The 15241-nt window shown below is 42.1% G+C and overlaps 1 protein-coding gene across 1 annotated transcript in view; it reads right to left on the bottom strand.

Moving 5' to 3' along the window:
• tmem71 (transmembrane protein 71) overlaps positions 1 to 15241 on the bottom strand; it is a 112943-nt gene that overhangs the window by 19997 nt on the left and 77705 nt on the right. The window lies entirely within an intron of this gene.

Below are 15241 nucleotides of genomic sequence, written 5' to 3'. Positions count from 1 at the left end.
ACAATACCCAAAATCTCCAGGCACACGATTTAGACAAAAGTAATCCTGCTAAGATAAACAACAAGGTACTTGGCAACCTACAAGATCAGGTGAGAGATGCCAGTCAGGGAATGAGCCAGCAGATGCAGAACTGTGAAGGATAGGAAACGATCAAGGAGCCAGTCATGTGGCCAAGGGCAGCAGCTAGGAAGGAGTGGGAGCTGTTTGACAGAGATGTAGATCTTGTGTTTGAGTCAGTGCTTGCTGGTGACATAGGCCAGAAGGTGGGAGCAATGTCCATGATCATATGGAACATGGGAGCTGACCATTTCAGGATAAAGCAGAGGTCTTGCAGCAAACTGGTGCTTGAAAGAGATCACAAACCTGTGTGGAGACCTAAAAAGGCTGAGGAAGGCCTTTCTTCAGGCAGCAGAGGATGAAAAGCCAGTCCTCAAAGAGATTCAGGACCACCTGAGGGGGCACATCAAGACCTTATGCCGAGCGTCGGTGAAGGGACAGAAGACAAAGGGCAAAGGAGATGGCCAGATTCACTCAAAACCCTTTTAAGTACCTGTCAAGGCTCTTGGGGGATAAAAGATCAGGGGAACTGAAGACATCAAAGGAAGAGGTGGAGAAATACCTTCACAGTATGCACAGCAACCCAAGGCAGGAGGAGGAGCTTGAGGTGGAAGATAAGCTTTGTCGCCCTGAGCAACCAACTGTTTCTTTTGATGATGGGGAGCCCAGATAGCAGGAGGTGAATGACTTCATTTGAAAGACTAGGGGAGGTTCAGCACCAGGCTCCAACGGCATTCCTTACAGAGTGTAAAAGAGCTGTGAGAGGCTAAGATGATGTCTGTGGAGGTTGCTGAAGGTAGCATGGAGGAAGAACCACCTGCCAAAGAGCTGGCTCATTGCTGAGGGTTGTTTCATCCCAAAAGAAGAGAACTCTTCAAGCATTAGAGTTCCACAAGATCTCATTGCTGAACATAGAGGAGAAGGTTTTCTTTGGAATTGTAGTGAAGAGGCTAACTCAGTTTCTGTTGGGCAACAAGTACACTGACACCCCTGTACACAAAGGTGGAGTCCCAGATGTCCCTGGGTACATCGAGCACAACAGTGTAATTTCCAAAATCATTGAGGACCTGGCAGTCCTCTGCTCAACCTAACAAATGCCTATGGGACAGTACCACACAAGCTGATCGAAGCCATGCTGAAGGCCTACCACATCCCCGGAAAATTTCAACAGATTCTCCATGACTACTTTAGCTGCTTTAAGATGTGCTTCTCTTCTGGAAGGTTTACTACCAACTGACAGCAGCTGGAGGTTGGCATTGTTACAGGGAGTACCATCTCTGTGATTTTGTTTGCTGCAACAATGAACCTCCTTGTCAAGCCAGTAGAGAAACCAAGACAGGGAGCTGTACTGGCAAGTGGCATTCAGCAAGTTCCGATTTAGACCTTCATGGATGACCTAACAAATCATAGTAAGATCAGTTCCAGAAGGCAGATGGATTCTGGAAGGCCTGGTAGAACTTACCAAAACAGCAAGAATGGAGTCCATCCAAGTCCAGAAGCTTAGTCCTGAAGTGGGGGCAGGTTCATGACTGCTTCCAGTTTAAGATGGGTGAAGACGTCATTCCAACTGTCACTGAGAAGCCTGTAAAGAGCCTGGGGAGGTGGTACAGAGGTGAGATGGATGACAAGGCAAGTGTGAATGAGATGCTCAAATAAACAGAGGTGTGGCTGAGAGCCCTGGAGAAGAGTGACCTTCTGGGGAAGTACAAGGCCTGGGGCTACCAACATGGAGTCCTTCCAAGACTCCGGTGGCCACTACTTGTATATAAGGTGCCCTCGTCAACAGTTAAGGCCCTGGAAAGAAAGATCAACAGCTTCTTGAGGAGGTGGCTGTCTGTCCCCAGGAGCTTCTGTTCCATCAGCTTGTACAGTTCAGGGAGCAAGCTGCAGCTGCCAATCACATCAGTCATGGAGGAGTGTAAGATAGCAAAAGCGCGGTTGGCCATGATGCTGAGGGACAGCAAGGACAAGGCCATTCGGCAGGCTGACATCAACATCTGAATAGGGCACAAGTGGAGAGCTGGCAGCACATAGAGAGGCAGAGGAGCGACTTCAGCATGCTGACATTGTGGGAATGGTGAACCAGGGGAGACTGGGCCTAGGCTGCATCACCAGAACAAGCTGGAGGCAAGTGAAGCCAAAGGAGCAGTGAAGGATGGTGCAGGAGGAGATCTGGATGGCTGAGGAAGAGGTCAGGCAAGCCAAAGAAGTGGCATTGAGGCAGCAGGGCAGCTGGACCCAGTGGGATGGTGTGCAAGGCAGATCAATGGGCTGGAAAGATATCTGGAACATTGAGGGGCATCAGATTAAGTTTCTCCTCTGCTCTGTCTACAATGTCCTATCAACACCCACAAATTTTCAAACTTATATCAGTCCGTTTTTCTGATTTGCATGAAATTTGATGTACATAATTTAAAGACCATGCTGATAAAAACTTGTACAAAGAAGTTGGATTTACCAAAGTGTTTTGAAGTTATATGCCAATGAGATTTTAAGGTGTGATTCTGTGCCCAATATCTTGTGATGTAAAAGTTAAAATTTCATGAAACTTAATACAATTAATCAGCATCACATTCCTTGGAAGCATGTCAAATTTTCTGATACTTTGTTCATAGGGGGTGCTATACTGTAACTAAAACATTGCAATATCATAAGAACCACTTAAAGTAGAAATATTAAATTGTGTGGGGTTGTATTTGACCACATATGCTGTTGAGGACACTGAACCACTTCTAAATCCACCATTGTTTGTGACTTCTGTGATGGTGCTTGAACTCAGATGATCGCCGCTTGTGGCTATATTTAGTGGTCCAAGTAGCATACCTGCTGGAACCCTATAAGGATTGTAAAGATTATTATAATGTGATTGGAATCATATCGTTCTCTGTTTTTTTTTTATTATTCTCATACATTTCTGGCCCTTTCTTCTCCCACAGTTTTCAAATTATGAACCCCAAACTAATTTTAATTCGTCTGTCTTGTGCTCAAGTTGTGTGCTTGTATACAGCTAATTGATAGGGCTGCTCTTTTCTTTTTTTTTTTAAACTCTCTCATCTCTCATCCTCGCTGGCTTGTGAGAGTGTGGCACCTCGGCAGATGACCCTCCAGTTCGTTCTGTTCTCGGCAGCAGGCCAGGCTGTGCGGAGGTTAAGTCCGGCCTCTCTCAGGTCTGCCTTAAGCTGGTCAAGCCACCTGGTCCGGGGTCTCCCTCTGGGGCAGGACCAGTGGGGTGGGGTGGGTTCCCTGATCAGGTTGGCCAGCTCAAGAGGTGGTGTTGTTCTAGCTATGTGGCCGAAGAAACGGAGGCAGGCTGATCGGATTAGTCTGGAGACTGGTGGCTGGTTAGTCAGCTGGCGTACTGTGGCATTCGAGGTAAAAGTTGTACCACTGGAGCCTCAGTATCCTACGCAGACACTTGCTGTCAAAGGCGTCCAGGAGCCGTTCTTGAGTGGCTGTCAGGGTCCAGGCTTCTGCACCGTACAACAGGATCGACAGTACCAGGCTGTTGTACAGTCTGATCTTAGTGTGGAGAGAGAGATGACTGTTGGTCCAGATGGTTGAAAGGGCTGCCATGGCTGCAGTAGCCCGGCCAATGTGGGTCCTGATGTCTGCTGTGCTTTTGCAGTCGGAGGTCAGGATGCTGCCAAGGTAGCTGAACTTCTCCATCACTTCCACCTCCTGGGTGCTGATTACTGGTGTAGCTGGGGACAGTTCGAAGTTGCTTAGGCTTTGGATCTTTGTTTTGTTCCAGCTGATCATCAGTCCCAGTGGTTTGGTTGCCTTGTCCATGACCTTGAGGGCGAGGTGGAGGGTCTGAACTAATTTGGCAAGGATGGCCACATTGTCCGCATAGTCCAGATCAGAGATGGTCATGTTGCCAAAGCTAGCTCCACAGACACTCTGAGCCACAGTGCTTCCCATCACATGGTCGATGGCGGTGTTGAAGATGGTTAGTGCCAAAACGCATCCCTGCTGGACGCCGCTGTTTATGAGGAAGGTGTCCGACAGCATCCCGTTCACTCTTACGCAGGAGACTGTGTTGGAGTAGAGGAGGGACAGCAAGTCCAGCAGTTTTGCTGGGACTCCCAGGAACTTGAGAATCTTCCACAGAGCTTTCCTGTCCACGGAGTCAAATGCTTGCTTTAAATCCACATAGACAGCGTAGAGAGGCTTCCTGTACTCCCGTCTCATCTCTGCTAGGAGCCTAAGTGTCAGGATCCTATCGACTGTGGAGCGGCCTGGGGTAAATCCACTCTGTTCCTGTCGTTGCTTCCGGAGAAGAAGCGGTCGCAGTCTGGTTAGGATGATGTGGGCAAACACTTTCCCTGGGATGCTCAGCAAGGTTATACTCCTGTAGTTGCTGCAGTTGCTCTTGGGGCCCTTCTTACAAAAGGGGAGAATGATTCCATGACTCCAGTCGGTAGGGATGGTCTCAGAGTTCCAGACGCAGGAGATCAGAGAGTGAAGTTGTTTCACCACGGGTGGGCCGCCGTGTAGCAGCAGTTCAGGAGGAATGCCATCAGCACCAGCAGCCCATCCAGGCTGGAGCTTGTGTATGGCCTTCTCTACCTCATCTGGGCTGGGGGGCTCAGTTGAGATGGACTTGTCCTCAGTGGCCTGGGCTGCTAAGGCATCCAGCTCTGGAGATGGGGGTGGTGGTGGCTGATTGAGGAGTTGAGAGAAGTGTTCTTGCCAGCGATCCAGCTGTTGTTCAGGTGTATCTAGGTCGGATCCGTCTAGAGCTGTCACACAGGCTGTGGGAGGGGTTGTTTTCCCTGTGAGGGTTCTGAGTGTCTTGTACAGGGTGCCCTGGTTCCCCCTACGTGCAGCTGACTCTGCTGTATCAGCGAGTTTGTCAAGCCACTGTTGCTTGTCTCTGCGCAGTAGTTGGTTTCTTACCAGGTTCAGGCGTCTGTACTCGTCTTGTTTCCCTCTCAGTCTGGCCTCTCTCCATTCCTCCACCACTCTGAGTGTCTCCTCGGATAGAAAGTCCTTCTTTCTAGCTCTCCTATGGCCAAGTACCTTTGCTGCAGAGCTTGTAATATTTTCTTTGAATGCTCCCCAGATTTCCTCCTTTTTTTTTTTAATGGCCACTTTTAATCACTAATTTTCCCACAGAGTATGAACAGAGACGGTTTTATTTGGGCAAACTGCCAGACTGCAACTCCTTCGGCCAAGTTCATATTTTTCAACATGGCTTCTAGCATTTCTTCAAGCTCCTCAGTGCTAAGACCAGTGGAAACCTACTTGCATCATGTGTTATGAGGTCCCTTGTGGATTAATTAAAGCCTATTTTTAGAGAATATTTTGTTTCTCATGATTCAAGATGATAAGGTAGCTCGAAAATGCTAAATATTGTCTAAATATTATTGTAAATATTGTCTAAATATTATTTTTATTATTCATAATGCATTTTCATGAATATTGATGTGTTTTGTATTCTCTGTGCGTGTGTATGTTTTTAGGGTGGCAATGTCTGCTCCCCAACCTATTCCTGCTAGACATCTTATCACATTTATAGCTTTTTTTTTTTTTTTACATTTTACCTCAATACTTCTAATATGATCATTTCAAGTCAATTTGGAGTCAAAGTGCACTCCCAGGAAACAAAAGGAATCGACATGCTCAAGAAGATTCCCATATAATTTCAAATTCAGTGGTTCCTTAAGTTTCTTTTTAGAGAAAATTACAAACTTGGACACAGAATTTAAATCTCCATTTAGCACCCCAGGACTTGACTAAATTAATCCCTTCTTGCACTTTCTTAGTTATGTGGCCAAACTAACCCAGCAAGCTATAGGCCTAATGTCTTGACATCTCACATTTGCAAGTTGATGGAACATATGATAAAGGAAAGGTTAATATATTACCTTGACAAAAGAGATTTGTTAAATTTCAAAGTGGATTTTGAGCTATCCAAGTCGTTACCTGATTTCTTTATAGATGCTATTACTGCTCTCCTTACAGGTTATTGGGAGTCTGCCTTCCTTTCTATATAAATCATTATATAGGAAACTATCTTTCCCTGGTTCCCTGGCCATTCCAGGTTTGGCCAGTGCGCTTGCTCCCCCATTGTGAATGGCACACTGAGCCCATCCTCAAAACGGGCTTTTTTTCTTCAGAACCACCATAAATCCAGATTTGGTATTTTCTCTACTTTTCCTTGCCTTCTCACTTAAATTATATGAACTGTGAATTCTGACAAAAGTATTTGCGACTAGTTCTGCCTTTTCCTAATTTGTAACAATTTTATTCCATTTTTGAGGATGGGGAAAATTTCCTTGTTTATTATCTCCACTCATCCTTTTAATCATACTCCAGACTTTACCTACTGAAGTTGTGCTCTTTATTGACTTTAATGAAAGTCCTTTGGCAAGATCTCCCTGCTTGCCTTATAGAGCCTGGGCTCTTTTGTATTGAATCAAATTTTGTAAGTTAGGAGTCTTTTTTACTAATTTAAAAGCCTTGTTTCTGGTTCTCATCGTGTCTTTACATGATTCGTTCCACCAAGGGACCATTTTCTTCTTCTTTATACCTTTGCTCTTGGGAATTGAAATTAATACCATCTTAATTATGCCTTCCTTGGTTTGCCTGTCCAGAGTATCAATCAGTGCGTTTACATGCACATAGAGAAAATCGAATTTCTGCCGTTGCTCGACTGAAATCGAAGTTCTAAATGGCATGGAAACACCTTAGCTAGGCTGAAATTGAACCGAACTTGATTTCTCGTAATCGAGCTACACGACCTAGATTATGCGATTTTTGCTGAGCTACTTAGTGCATGTATACCCTATCGAGCTACATAGTCCAGCTACTTACTTCAGCACTGCCCCTTCTGGAAGTGACGAGTGACGAGACCACAAGCGGGAAACACAACAGCCTCGGTCGAAAAAAAAACCCAAAACCAACCTCGGTCGGCATGACACTTCACCTTAGCCGCCCACTTTATTAGGAACACTTCTGTTCGTTCATACAAACTACAAACACTCTTCTTAGAGTTTAGAGTTTATTTTATTTTTAAAAGGGACAGTGTACAAATTAAACATTATCCTTGTGGTAAGGACAGATGTCTGTACCAGGTTATAGCAGTACATGCTAATTTCCGCCTGTAGTCCCTTGGCAGGTGGATGTAATAAAAAGATAAATAAAATGTACAGGAAATGTCATCAAATCTGTCATTAGAGCAATTTGTAGTGATTTAGACCAGTAAAATTTCTTGTGAACACGGAACTGATAACTTTGTTTATACTCTTGAATAGCTCTTCTTCATGACGACAACTGGAAGTGTACCAACACGATGGGGCATGTAGCGCCACCTGTGGCTCGGGTGCACAATGTACCTCACACAATAGCTCGATTCCCTTGTGTGCATGTAGGATTGGATTTCTCTGGCACCCCTGCTGGGACCCTTTGCTCGATTACCGACAGCAGCTCGATTTGGATGTGCATGTAAACGTACTGACTGTCCAAGCTACATCTGACTGGAAGTAGGAGCCCATCACTCTCATTTCTAAAAATCTCCCAGTTTGTTTTACCAAAAATCCATCTTTCACCTTTCCCCATAGATGAGACCGAAATTTTAATGTCCATTTTAAACAGTTAGGGATAGTGATCACTTCCTATGGTGCCATCACTATATACCTTTCATTCACTAATTGAAGCTAGTTTGCTGGAAGCTAATGAAAAGTCAAGAACCAATTCCCTTCTGGAACAAACATCTATTCTGGTTTTACTGCTGTCATTAAGACATACTAAATTAATTTTGTCTATTTATGGCTCTATTTCTTGACCATTACGATCTGTATTCTTGCTCCCCCACAGAGCGTTATGAGCTTTAAAATCTCCACAAACTATAACGTTTGGATTGTTAATCCCTTCTATATTAACTAACAACTTGATCAAGCTTTTTTTTTTTTACATGGGTTAAAATAGTTTACAATTACCACCTTTTTCATGTATGCCCAAACATCCACAATGATATATTCCTGATCAACACCAATGTGTTGATCAGGAATATATATATATATATATATATATATATATATATATATAATATTATGTGAGAAGGGATTTCATATAGAGACTTGGTAAATTCACCAAGTCTCTATATGGAATCCCTTCTCACATAAAAGTTGCACATCCTCCTCCTCCCATTTCTGTCCTATCTTGTCTAACAGCCACAAAACCATATAAAACAAAGTCCATGTTAGGTTTGAGCCACATTTTTTGAATGCATAAAACATCCAGCCGTTCTGTTCTGCTCTCTATAAATTTTGTGAAATTGAGACCACTAAGCTTCTTGCATTCCATTGTAGTATAAGAATGATTATATTAACCAACAAAAGTTGATTCCTGGCAAGATTGTTTGCTAAGGCTGTCCCTAATCTCCTCCCATTTCAACCCCACCATATTTAGGTAATGCACAGCAGACTTCACTACTATTTGAATCCTTTCCATTTTGGATTTAACATCTGATGTTGAGCAATCTCTTTGTCTTAATTACTGTACTGTATTGTGAACTGAGATGATCCATCAGCTCCTTCATGCTAATGCTTGGGGGAATTCCAGTTATCACCCCTAAACTACCATTTGGTCTCTGTTCTTCCACTTTCACCATTTCAAAGACTTTGGTTTTCCCTGTACACTGAAGTTAAATGGATTTCTCGACCTGATTCTCCAAATTGCATCCAATTAGCAAGTTGCCATCATCAAGTATTCTTGCACACATGACTTCAACTACCTGGGCTCTAATTATTTTGGTGAGTTTTAGCGGATCAGCTTTCTTGACTCCTCCTTCTCCCTCAAATCTAACCTATAGTACTAGGGACTTTGTCTTGGGTAATTTGGATTCCTTTACTCTTGGTTTCTCACTCTCTGCTTCTCCTGAACTAGCATCACCCTGCTTTTTTTTCTTTTCCTATTGCCAACACTCCTGCTTTGGCCTCCTTTTCCCACCTGCTCCTGTCCATTTTCTCCTATTTCAGCCCAGCAGCCGACAGCGTGGAGTTTGCATGTTCTCCCCGTGTCTGCGTGGGTTTCCTCCAGTCTCCCCCACAGTCCAAAGACATGCAGGTTAGGTTAATTGGTGGCTCTAAATTGACCATGGGTGTGAATGTGATTGTGAATGGATGTTTGTGTCTATTATGTGTCAGCCCTGTGATGACCTAGCGATTTGTTTAGGGTGTACCCCGCCTCTTGCCCATAGTCAGTTGGGATAGGCTCCAGCTTGCTTGAGACCCTGTACAGGATAAGTGGCTACAGATAATGGATGGATATTTTAACTCTGTAATAAGATAATTTTAAATCTGTAATAAGATTAGTCAGGAAACTCTTGGCTTTCATTGTGTAGATTGTGTCGGTTTGTTGATATGCTGCTTTGCATATAACATTTAAACCCAAATAACAGACATTTATTTATAAAATGTTATCCTTTTTTATCCAGTATAATAAAAAGCCAGTTTGCTTCCAGTTTTACAAAGAATTGCAGTTTCCCATCAGGATATACTGTAGTCCAAAGGAAAAAAAATGCGACATTCCACATTTAGTCACAGATGTCATCTCGAACTGCGTTGTGTTTTGGGATCCAGCAGTGGCTTTTATTTAATTTATTCCATTTATTTTTTTATCCACATGGGCACACCTTCTAATATGTCGAAATCTAGCGTGTATGAGCAAAATATCATTGTGTCTGTAACCCTGGCAATGCAATTAATACCCGTATTACATTTTAAGACATTAAACAGTGCTGTGATTTTGAAGAGATGTGTTAGTTGTTGGATTTGAAGGCAAAATAAGGAGACAGGCAAATTAGTTTGTTTACACACACACACACACACACACACTGTTCCAATAGTCTGTCCTTTCCTATTTAACGTCACAAATCTGTAATAAGATCAGTCGGTCCTTTCCTAACCTCTTTTCCTTGACCTTGATGGAAAACATTATGAGGTCAAGGAAAGATGTGAAGGAGAATTCATATGGACATAGGAAAAGACAATTAAGACAATCTGACTGCACGTACACTAATAAATTGACCTCTAGTGTGCATGTCACCCTGGCAACGTTCACACGGAATTTGAACACCCAAATCAACGAAGACCATGACTTAAGTTTGAAGACATTAAACAGTGTTGTGACTTTGGTATTCATTTAAAAAAATGATGTTAAGAAAAAACTGAAAAGATGTGTAATCCGAAGGGAATTGAGAAGACAGGTGACAGATTATTCAGCACATGTGAGCAGACACGCATACCCTCTGCATTCCAATAGTCCATCCTATGTCTTTTTCTAACCACTTTTCCTTGACCTCGATGGAAAACCTAAAGCTAGCATTTAATCTCTCTCTCTCTCTCTCTCTCTCTCTCTCCCCCCACCTTCTTATTTTTATTATTAGACAAGCACTTAAATTTTTATTTTGGGCATGACTGATACTTTTGAATGTAATACATTGTAGATTTAATCAATCATCATATGAAAGTTACTTTCACTTGAGTACAGTTTTTGCTTACTCTACCCACCTCTGTTTAGGAGCGAGTTTGAGCATTTTTAGGATGAAGACAGCTATGGGATCAAGTTAATGCAAAAGAGATTTTGAGCTTGTGAAATGATGTTCACATGTAAAAGAAAAAAAATAATGCAATGATTTGCAAATCCTTTTCAACCTATATTCAATTGAATACAATACAAAGACAAGATAGTTAATGTTCAAACTGATAAAGTTTGTATATTTATAACAACAATCCATTCTGAATTTGATGCCTGAATCATGGTCCACAAAAGTTGGGACAGGGCCAAAAAAAAAAAAAAAAAAGAGGTTGGGAAAACTGTGGAAAGCTCAAAAAATACCTGTTGGAACTGGAAAGGCTCAGTCATTCCCAAAAAAGAATGGGGTAAGGTTCACCACTTTATGGGAAAAAAACAAAAACAAAACTCAGACATTTGCAAAGTAGTCTAACAGTTTAAGAACAACGTTTCTTGATGTAAGATTGCAAGGAATTTAGGGATTTCACCATTAACAATGCATATCATCATCAAAACATTTACAGAATCCAGAGAAATCTTTGCGTGTAAGGGCAAACACCAACACTGAATGCTCATGACCTTTGATCCTTCAGGCAGCACTGTATTAAAAACTGACATGATTGTATAAAGGAGATTACTACATGGGTTCAGGAACACTTCAGAAAACCGATATCATGAAACGCAGTACATCACTGCATCTACCATCCAACTGAGAATCTGCGGCATAACTTGAAAACTGCTGTATACCAATGCATCCCATCTAACTTCATTACTGGTTTTAATTCCAGCCTGTAAAGCGACAAAACAGGACAAACACCAAGGGGGATGAATACTTTTGTAAGACACTGTCCCAACATTTTTGGAATCTTTATTTGTAGAAAGGTAACTGATTTACTTTGGAAAGGAAGGGAATCTTTTGTGTATATTTGGGGGAACGTTTTCTATTCATGGTTCAATATATGCAAATTCATTGAAGTGTTGCCTTAAGGACCTTTGTCCTCGGGTATATATGATACATATGTAATGTCTTATCTTATTGGCTGGGTGGGGTCAATTTTGCTCTCGTACCTACAGGAAATGTTTAATATTGTGAATAGAACTGAATCCTGAATTGGATGAATCGTTACATGTCTAGTTTCCTCATCTCATTTCATTATCTCTAGCCGCTTTATCCTGTTCTACAGGGTCGCAGGCAAGCTGGAGCCTATCCCAGCTGACTACGGGCGAAAGGCGGGGTACACCCTGGACAAGTCGCCAGGTCATCACAGGGCTGACACACAGACACAGACAACCATTCACACTCACATTCACACCTACGGTCAATTTAGAGTCACCAGTTAACCTAACCTGCATGTCTTTGGACTGTGGGGGAAACCGGAGCACCTGGAGGAAACCCATGCGGACACGGGGAGAACATGCAAACTCCACACAGAAAGGCCCTCGTCGGCCACGGGACTCGAACCCAGGACCTTCTTGCTGTGAGGCGACAGCACTAACCACTACACCACCGTGCCGCCCTACATGTCTAGTCACCAATAAATTTTGATCAATAATTTTATATGATTCCTCCTCTTCAAGTTGTTTCTCAAGTGCACTCTCTCATCTCCACTGCTGTCAATGGCCAATTCTCATCAAATCCCTCAATCAAGTCTCGCATGAGTTGGAGGTGTGGCTGTCCCTGTGGCTTTCCCGCCACAGTGCCAGATTTCAGAATAAATAAACAAGATCAACTGTGAGCTACTGCTCACTAACGTATACCCCCGCTCTAGCTTATATCAGAATGCAAGCAATCGAAGGAATAGGATACTTATTATGAATGTTGACTTCAACAAATAATTAACCCTGAAACAAGTAAGTAAAGAGAAGGTATTTCAAATAACATCCTGGTAAACTGTCATTTTGAAATAGCACTTTGCTTCTTGAAATAGCATCAAAATCCACCCTGTGTGTTTCATAAATACATTCAGTCGGTAAACAGGAAGTTGATGTGCGACAGACCTGAAAACGGCCTAAACGGGATAGAACCCCAAGCTGAAGCTCAGTACCAAATATCAAAGTTGTGATTTGTAGTTGCTGAGAAAAATGTTATGAAAATTTTGTAAATCCACGCTATATGTTTCGTAAATACAGCAAGTCGGTAAACAGGACATCAATGTGCGGCAGACCTGAAAATGGTATACATGGTATAGAACCCCAAGCTGAAGTTTGGTACCAAGTGGCTATGATTTGTGGTTGCTGAGAAAAAGAGCATTTCGGACGGACGGACAGAGGTAAACCAGTATAACCCCCCTCCTTCGGAACAGGGGTATAATAACAAGTCTCTTCTCACATTGGACACTCCTTGAGTGACATGGAGGATTATTATGGAGGAGGAAGTGCTACCATATTGAATTGCATAACATCATATTCTTTTGCATCGCGTGATATTCCACTGAATTGCATTATGTTGAATCAAATCATGTTAAAGTGCACTGCATTGCAATAGAAGTGAATCATATCATATCGCATTAGTAACTGATTCATAAGAATCTTTAATGTATCAGATCATTGGCAACGCATCAAGATGTGTACCGCATTAACATGAGTGATGGAGATGCGTGTCCAAACTGCTGACGAGATGCTGCACTGATGTTGCGTATGGTAGTGATAACTACATTGAACAAACTATAAAAGAATATAATCACAATTGCCTGTACACTGATTTAATTCCCATACCTGCTCCATGTGGGTACTGGTAGCCCAATGTATTGTACTGTTACACAATGGCCAACTGTTGCTAATTGCAAAGGTTATGGTATGCAACAGCCAGCTGATGCTGTGGTTGCAATCACGTTTACATTTTCTCATAAGCATGCATCTCTTGTAAAAGTCCCTTCTCACACTGGACCCTCCAAGAATATTCTATTATTATTATTATTATTATTATTATTATTAATGAATCACTACTACAACCCTGATTCCAAAAAAGTTGGGACAAAGTACAAATTGTAAATAAAAACAGAATGCAATAAGTTACAAATCTCAAAAACTGATATTGTATTCACAATAGAACATAGACAACATATCAAATGTCGAAAGTGAGACATTTTGAAATTTCATGCCAAATATTGGCTCATTTGAAATTTCATGACAGCAACACATCTCAAAAAAGTTGGGACAGGGGCAATAAGAGGCTGGAAAAGTTAAAGGTACAAAAAAGGAACAGCTGGAGGACCAAATTGCAACTCATTAGGTCAATTGGCAATAGGTCATTAACATGATTGGGTATAAAAAGAGCATCTTGGAGTGGCAGCGGCTCTCAGAAGTAAAGATGGGAAGAGAATCACCAATCCCCCTAATTCTGTGCCGACAAATAGTGGAGCAATATCAGAAAGGAGTTCGACAGTGTAAAATTGCAAAGAGTTTGAACATATCATCATCTACAGTGCATAATATAATCAAAAGATTCAGAGAATCTGGAAGAATCTCTGTGCGTAATGGTCAAGGCCGGAAAACCATACTGGGTGCCCGTGATCTTCGGGCCCTTAGACGGCACTGCATCACATACAGGCATGCTTCTGTATTGGAAATCACAAAATGGGCTCAGGAATATTTCCAGAGAACATTATCTATGAACACAATTCACCGTGCCATCCGCTGTTGCCAGCTAAAACTCTATAGTTCAAAGAAGAAGCCGTATCTAAACATGATCCAGAAGCGCAGACGTCTTCTCTGGGCCAAGGCTCATTTAAAATAGACTGTGGCAAAGTAGAAAACTGTTCTGTGGTTAGATGAATCAAAATTTGAAGTTCTTTATGGAAATCAGGGACGCCGTGTCACTCGGACTAAAGAGGAGAAGGACGACCCAAGTTGTTATCAGTGCTCAGTTCAGAAGCCTGCATCTCTGATGGTATGGGGTTGCATTAGTGCAGGTGGCATGGGCAGCTTACACATGTGGAAATATCCAGGTTCTAGAGCAACATATGCTCCCATCCAGACGACGTCTCTTTCAGGGAAGACCTTGCATTTTCCAACATGACAATGCCAAACCACATAGTGCATCAATTACAGCATCATGGCTGCGTAGAAGAAGGGTCCGGGTACTGAACTGGCCAGCCTGCAGTCCAGATCTTTCACCCATAGAAAACATTTGGCACATCATAAAACGGAAGATACGACAAAAAAAGACCCAAGACAGTTGAGCAACTAGAATCCTACATTAGACAAGAATGGGTTAACATTCCTATCCCTAAACTTGAGCAACTTGTCTCCTCAGTCCCCAGACGTTTACAGACTGTTGTAAAGAGAAAAGGGGATGTCTCACAGTGGTAATCATGGCCTTGTCCCAACTTTTTTGAGATGTGGTGTTGTCATGAAATTTAAAATCACCTAATTTTTCTCTTTAAATAATGCATTTTCTCAGTTTCAACATTTAATACGTCATCTATGTTCTATTCTGAATAAAATATGGAATTTGGAACTTCCACATCATTGCATTCCGTTTTTATTTACAATTTGTACTTTGTCCCAACTTTTTTGGAATCGGGGTTATAATTCCACCAATGTTTGCGATTTCTGTGACACTGCTTGGACCTCGACAATCACTGCATTTATTATTATTATTATTATTATTATTATTATTATTATTATAACAAAACAAAAATATTTAAGTTGTCATATGCAT

This window comes from Neoarius graeffei, chromosome 23 (genome assembly GCF_027579695.1).
Source record: "Neoarius graeffei isolate fNeoGra1 chromosome 23, fNeoGra1.pri, whole genome shotgun sequence".
Classification (NCBI taxonomy): Eukaryota; Metazoa; Chordata; class Actinopteri; order Siluriformes; family Ariidae; genus Neoarius; species Neoarius graeffei.
This window is presented reverse-complemented; position numbering and strand designations above follow the sequence as displayed.